The sequence below is a fragment of the Montipora foliosa genome, chromosome 10, assembly GCF_036669935.1.
Source record: "Montipora foliosa isolate CH-2021 chromosome 10, ASM3666993v2, whole genome shotgun sequence".
NCBI lineage: Eukaryota > Metazoa > Cnidaria > Anthozoa > Scleractinia > Acroporidae > Montipora > Montipora foliosa.
The window spans coordinates 31,312,581-31,320,080 of NC_090878.1; the positions used below are offsets into that span (position 1 = coordinate 31,312,581).

The following is a 7,500-nucleotide window of genomic DNA, read 5'->3' on the forward strand; positions in this document are numbered from 1 at the left end:
AGGGGGTTTTCACAATGATGCAATGCTAACACAAAATATCTGAGTCCCTTAGGATCAGTCAAGTCAAGGAGGACAAACTCATCAACACAAAGGCCGATTGGAACTACTTCACAATCCCGAGAACTATTATCACGCGCACGTGAATTGAGCTTTGTAACTTGCGTTTGTAATTTACGAGAGACTTTGTGCTAGGTTGCATGATGAAATCGTGCATTCAAATTTTCAGATCGAAACGGGTTACAAACGAAGAGGTCCGAGACCTTACGAAACTAGTTTTGTAGAGGTAGCCAGAGGTGTGTTAAAAGCAAGGACAACTGTTGAGCCTTGCTCTCAAGAAGACGTTTTTAAAATGGCGTTTAGAAAAGGTATAGGTAATAATAATAATAACTATCGGGAGCTCGCTTTTAGGTTTAGCTAAGTCTATATTATGTATTTTTGCATAATCATATTTTTTGTAATAGCTGTAAATTCTTAAATAGTTAATGTTTTTCCTACAAGTGTACGTTTGTACGAGATTTAAGTAAACTGTTAGGTGTTTACGTGTATAAATAAACTACTGCTGCTGCTATTACCACTACTACCACTACTACTACTACTACTACTACTACTACTACTACTACTACTACTACTACTACTACTACTACTACTACTACTACTACTACTACTACTACTACTACTACTACCAGAAACCCATAAGGGTTGAAACGTGTAACGCGCGTTCACAGCTTCCGAATCCTCAGTGCTAAAGTACCATATGTGGAAACCCCTCGCTCCAGTTAATTTCGCGCGAGAACATTGGTGGTATTGCGTCATGGTGTTCTTGCGAACTGATTGGTTGAATGTTTCTCTCTTGTTGTTCAAAATATGGTACTTTATCAAATTAAATATTCAGAAGCTTGTTTCCCAGCACACAAGGGGCCGTTACACGTTTCAACGCTTATGGGTTTCTGCTACTACTACTACTACTACTACTACTACTACTACTACTACTACTACTACTACTACCGTTGTTGAGTAGCGCACGATGATGTAGGTTACAAACAGCCCATTTGAAAGTTTTTCATTTGACCAGCAAATTAAAGTATTTCTTCGAAATTAAAGCAATAGCACCGACCCACCACATGGATGAAGAGACGACCCCCTTAGAAAACTGCAAAAAAAAAAATAAATAAATAAATAATAAATAAATATAGAAATAAATAAATAAGAAATAAAGATTCGCTTACCTGGTTTTTCTTCTGCTTTCTTGCTAATGTTTGGTTGCTTTCGATTTCGCGAAAGGACTACGCAGTCAGCCCTTAACCGCTCTTTTTATTGTTATACTTTAGGCCCAAGCCTTTAATAGAAGTCAACAATGACATTCCTAGAATGTTCTCAGCGCAAGACTAATTATCATGAGAATATAGAAAGCTCTAGATATCATAACAACTTCATGTCCTTCCTGTTTCATTTGAGATCTAAATGCCGCGCTTCTCTTGAAGAGCTTTTCACTTCACCGCTGTTAAGTTCTACTCTGCTCAGATCTTTTTTCAATGTTCGTGGGCTCAAATGACTTGTGTTAGGAAAGTTAAACGAAAGAAGACAAAGAAGTTTATTAGAAAGTTAAACAGTCACCTTTTAGGACTGTTTTATCGAGGTATCTGATCACGTAATAACAAAATCAAATCATAATTGGAGAGTCCTTTCATTTCGTGGAGGAATGCATTTCTGGGGAAAGATTTAATGGATATACCCACCACAAGTCCCCTCAGTAGGTTAAACTCTCATTTTACAGATTAAATCTAAGTGCCCATTTCAGTGATTAGGTCTAAACTTTCGTTTATCTTATTGCTATAGCAATATTTAGTTCCAGAAACTGATTTAGAATGGTATTTTTTTAGAGTTACAGGTTGGTGTGTATATCCATGAGATCCTTGCCCACTTCTGGATCTGACATGTATTAGCATTCCTTAGGAACGACATTGGTAATATAAGTTGCTCATTGTTAATAACACAACAAGTAATGTTGTACGTGTGATAAACCAATTCTAATTACTTTTCACTTGATTATTGTTGCTTTCTCTGTACTTTGGATTGATGTTAGTATCTTTTCCAGTATAGACCGATCTCGACCCCAGAGCTCTTCTCTTGACTGAGGGAGAGAAGAGCTCTGGGGAACTCTGAAACAAAGTGTGTTCTCACTGGTTTTCGTGAAGAACAATCAAAAGCGTCTCTATTTGGTGCATTCATGTTAGCACGAGAAGTGAGCAGGCGCCGTAAGGTTCAAATAGCGAAATCTTGGCTATAAAAATCCTACGGCGCATATACTCCTACCTAGAGATTCCCAGAGCCTTGGGTCGATCCAAGGCTCTGGTGACGAGAACGAGTATAGACAACTTTCATAATCGCAGCCAAATAAAATATTCTTTTGTTTTAATGAAAATAAAAAGCCTTTCTAGCCTCGCTAGGACGAGCAAATTTCAAAAGAATATTTGTTTCAAAATGAGAGCAGTTGGTCTAATTAAAACAAATTCAAAAGAATGTTAATGTGGTCGGTCATTCAGTTGTGACTGACGCACGTATGCAAACAATTTGCCAGTGTTGCTTATACTTTAATTCATTTGCAGTGGGATTTATTATTCCTCCTCAACTGGTTGTAACGAGGAATATTGCAAGGTAACTAGTCATTTTAATGAGGTGCGGGATTGCATCAAATTAATTCAGCATGATTTATTTATGTTTTTTTTAATGAGGATCAAATGAAATGCAAGATGGTTTGGCTTGTTGGGCTCGTTAATTGCCTGATCAAACTATACTGCCCTTTATTTACAGTTTCAGCGTTTGAGACATTGAGAATCCCAGAATCCCAGAATCCCAATTGTTGCGATTTTCTCTCTCCGTTAAACCGAAACAAGCGACTAGGCCACACGCGGAGTTCGCGTCCATAGAATCTGCAAACAACGTGAAAAACTATTAAATTAATTTCCCAATTTATCACATTTTCTTGGGATCTGTAGATATTCAGTTGTTTACGACTTTGTCATGCGGCTTTCGATATTGATAAAGATTTGTTGTCGTTTTGCGGTTTTGTGTGATTGGTTTCTGCGGTTTAGTGGTAACACACCCGAACCATCAAGTTATCGAAAATGATGCGTTGCGTCACCTTACAGCACTTAATTGCGACACATTTTTTTCTGATCACCAAGAAACGAACGTTAAGTTCAATGTGATCGTCAGTCATCTGTAATAAGATAGGTTAGGAAAGATTGGAAGTGTGTGGTTGGAAACGTGTAACCATTTCACTGGAGAATACGACGTAAGTAACTTTAATGCTGACAAGGAGATTGATGTCTCGGCTTCGTATTACTACAGGCCACCCAACCGATCTAAACCATCAGTGTCTTGGTACCATGGACTGCTTAGTTGAGTAATTTTTTTTATCAATCCTGTCAAATTTACTCATAAAGTTACAGAATCTGATTGAGTTTGAATTGTCTTCTCAGCGTTCCACTTCACCGCTTCAGTTCAGCTATGATTGCCTTGAGTTTAAACTAGTTCTAAACGGGTTCTATTATGAGCTTTTACAGGAGAACAATTGCTGAAAAGGGAAAGCTGCTCTGCGCTTCAATTATGTGCATCGGCTTAAATTATAAACTGGTAAATTTTTAGCTGACAAGCTTTTATTCCATATGGACATTTACAGGAGACAGTCATTCAATAAGGACAGCTTTTATTAACCATGCAATTTTCTAAGGAAGTGAACAATGTTGAAAATTCATTCTACGGGGGAAACAAAATGGAACAACCCTTGAAAACGACCAAAGAAGACTTCATCGCTTTAAAGTACAAAAAAAAAAACGAAGTGAAATGTCAACTCAACGCTGCGGTTAGATCTCCAATTTTAGAGAATACTTAATGCCACGAAATTATGAAAGTAGACCGTCGGACGCAACCGCAGAGTGGCATCAACGAATGAAGAGTAAAAAGTGCAGAATGCACGGTACAAGCGTAGTAACGAAAATATTGCTATATCCCTTAATTTAAATGTGGCGGAGAAGGCAAGGTTTTTAGCTCCCCATCTTTGCCTGCTGGGTCTGGTAAATCATTAAGTATTGCTTTGTTGCTCGATCAAAAGAAGTCAACATATAGCATACTGCCATCTATCATCCTTTCGATAATGTACACCGAGAAAGTAAGCTAAATCATTTTTCCTAATTAGAGCAAGTTTCAGGTTATTTTTTCATACGGTTAGATTCCAAATCGAGGGTGACTGTTATTAACTAAAAGCCGAGTGAGAATTCAGAGAAGAATTAAACCATAACCGAGAATTGCGTAACGTCTTCTCGCCGGATTTTGAAGCTATTCTTAAAGTTAAACTTCGAGCCTCCTATAATTTCTGTTCTCTCAACAACCTTGAACCTCACGGGACAAAATGCCATCAGTTGTTCAGAGCAATGCAACAATGCGGAACTTTTTGGATAACTCAGTCATTTTATCTTTACCCTGGTTGAACTGCTTCACACATAATTTGCACAGTTGGATCGAGTATGAAATGACTTCAGTTTTGTAAATGGAGGATAAGATACGACAACAAATTTTAAATCATGTGAACCCAACATTCTAATCACGTCTGGAAGAGACGAGGTTAAACCATGAACCAGAGCTATACAGTTATACAGCGTGCCAGAGCATTACAGAAAGTGAGTCTATCACACTAGATCGAGATCCTGGTAACATATCCTTATTAATGAAGAGGTCCTAGAAGCTTTGCTCTATTCATTGTTACACATATGAAGCAAAATTTAATAGAAGTCAACAATGACATTTCTGGAATGTTCTCAGCACAAGACTAATTATCACGAGAATCAAGAACTTTCTAGATATCATAACAACGTCATGTTCTTCCTGTTTCATTTGAGTTTTAAATGCGGCCCTTCTCTTTAAGAACTTTCACTTCGACATTGTTAAGTTCTACTCTGCTCAGTTGTTTTATGTTCGTGGGCTCAAATGATTTGTGTTAGGAAATTTAAAGGAAAGCATATAAGAAAGTTTATTAGAAAGTTAAACCGTCACCTTTTAGGACTATTTTATCGAGGTACCTGATCACGCAATAACAAAATCAAATCATAATTGCAGAGTCCTTTCATTTCGTCGAGGAAGGCATTTCTGGACCTCACACAATTAGCTCTCCTTAGGAGCGACAGTCGTAAGTTGCTCATTGCTTAATAACACTAACAAGTAATGTATTTGTGATAAACCAGTTCTGATTACTTTTTACTTGATTACTGTTGTTTTCTCTGTACTTTGGATTGATGCTATTATCTTTGTCAGTATTCCTTTTAAGTTTGTTCTTTAAAGTGAACACGGTCATTCAGTTGTGACTGACGTACGTATGCAAATAATTTGCCAGTGTTGCTTATACTTTAATTTATTTGCAGTGGGATTTATTATTCCTCCTCAACTGGTTGTAACAAGGATAATTGCAAGGTAACTAGTCATTTTAATGAGGTGCGAGATTGCACCAAATTAGTTCAGCTTTCAATTGAAGAAACGATGCATGATAGAATGTGCCCTTTTGCTTTTTAATGAGGTTTAAATGAAATGCAAGATGGTTTTCTGCAATGAATTCCGCAATTTTATTAGTCATTGTGGCTTGCTGGGTCTAGTTAATTGCTCTTTTTGGTTCGATCGAACTGTACTGCCCTTTATTTTCTTCTTTGTGCATTTCAGTGAGACATTGAGTAAAGGATGTATCTTGAATTTTTCCTGAATAGAGTAGGTTTTACTTATATTTTAAACAGAGTTAACTGAATAGAGTGTAATGTGAAGTGCTGGCTCAGTCGGTAGAGCGGCGGAGATCTAACTCGAAGGTCGTGGGTTCAATTTCCACCCTGGTCAGAGTTTTTCTCTGTCCTTGTGTGAGCCCATTTCCATCTGTAGGGCTAACGCTCACATGGTTCTTATGGGATTGAAATTTAGCACTTCACATTACACTCTATTCAGTTAACTAGGTTTTACTTAGTTTTCCTATCTGCTTAAGTAGAGCCTCGTAGGACTAAACCGTGAGTTTATTGAAGCAATGGAACAATTAACTGTTTGGATGACAGTCATTTGATATCTATCCCTGTTGAAATGCCTTATTAAATTGCATAGTTTGATCGAGTATGAAGTGGCTTGTTCCATTCAATTTCCATTTTAAGTTATGTTCCATTTATTTGTTACCTCTTTTAAGAACTTTTAAATTGGCCGCTCCAGCTGTACTCTCTTTGGGTGGCATGGGCTTAAATATTTTGTGTTAATAAAGTTAAAACACTTTGTTCCAGATACTGTTTTACCGAGAGATTTGATAATGGAATAACTGCATGAAATTCAAATTCCAGATTCACGAAGGCGTTGCTTGAACTCACAAGAAACTTCCGCTTTTCAAAAAAGCATCCGTTTGGAACAACATTGGTAAGTCTCTCATTGTTACTTTTAGCTTAATCGTATCATGCGATGCAAACCACTTACCAAAAGTGAGGTGAAATTGTTACACGGCATGTCTAAAAACCAGCTTGCTGAGACATTTACCATGCTTAAATAAAGTTGATGGAATTGCTCCGATTTCTTATAACTTGAGCTATGAAGAGATATTGTTTTCGATCGATGGTGGCTTGGGGTTACTCGGAATAAATCCGAGTGCTTCTTGATTTCCAAGAGTTAAAGCTACGATCTTCCGCAGTAAGTTCCCCCTATATAATAGAAATCCAAAACTTTGCAATTATTTGATTGTGAAACCTAAGCGAAAACGCGAACAAAATCGATTTGAATATAGTATTAAGTACAGGAATAACATAATGCGCGTTTATGAGGAAATACATTATTATTTTTTCTTGTTATTTTGGATTACCATATGTTACGAAAACCTCACATTTGACGCATTTCTTACAAAATTTCGAAGTCTATTGGCAGCATTGGTAAATCACAATATTTGTCCTATTAAGTGTCTACCTATGCTTTGCACATCTTTTACGTTTAACCGATCTAAATCATCAGTGCATTGGTACCATGGACTGTTTAGTTGAGTAATTTTTTGTATCAATCCTTTCAAATTCACTCATAAAGTTACAAAGTTTGATTGAGTTTGAATTATCTTCTCATCGTTCCATTTCATTGCTTCAGTTCAGCTATGATTTCTTTGAGTTAATTTTAAGTTTAAACTAGTAGTTTTTGGTATCTTTTGTAAATCACAATATTTGTCCTACTAAGTGAGTACCTCTGCTTTGCATATCTTTTACTTTTAACTTTTGTATTTCCTCAGTACCTCAGTACTGTGTTCAGTGTAGTGTGGGGTTTCACATACATGTAACCATCTGAAAAATTTTGAAATAATTGCTTGAGCATGAACTGGTCTAGAGCAGGACAATTCTGAGATACACCTGCAATTGATAAATGTATCCCAATAGGTCAGAAATATATTATTCATGGATTCCTACATAGACCACATATGGCCCTTGTCATGACCAGCCGTAGTATTCGGTC

The 7,500-nt window shown here is 36.9% G+C and overlaps 1 protein-coding gene across 7 annotated transcripts in view; it reads left to right on the forward strand.

Annotated features, from left to right (window-relative positions):
* Positions 1-2,551: 2,551 nt before the first annotated feature.
* LOC137972436 (tetratricopeptide repeat protein 28-like) overlaps positions 2,552-7,500 on the forward strand; it is a 29,806-nt gene continuing 24,857 nt past the window's right edge. For 2 of the 7 annotated variants that reach the window (XM_068819156.1, XM_068819152.1), the window contains exons 1-4: positions 2,552-2,655; positions 5,116-5,185; positions 5,418-5,466; positions 6,360-6,432. The gene's annotated coding sequence lies outside the window, so the exon portion shown is untranslated. Of the gene's footprint in view, positions 2,656-3,126; positions 3,402-3,586; positions 3,637-5,115; positions 5,186-5,417; positions 5,467-5,709; positions 5,755-6,359; positions 6,433-7,500 lie in introns of those variants that run through there. The other 5 variants (XM_068819155.1, XM_068819154.1, XM_068819153.1 and 2 more) reach the window with 5 other exon arrangements.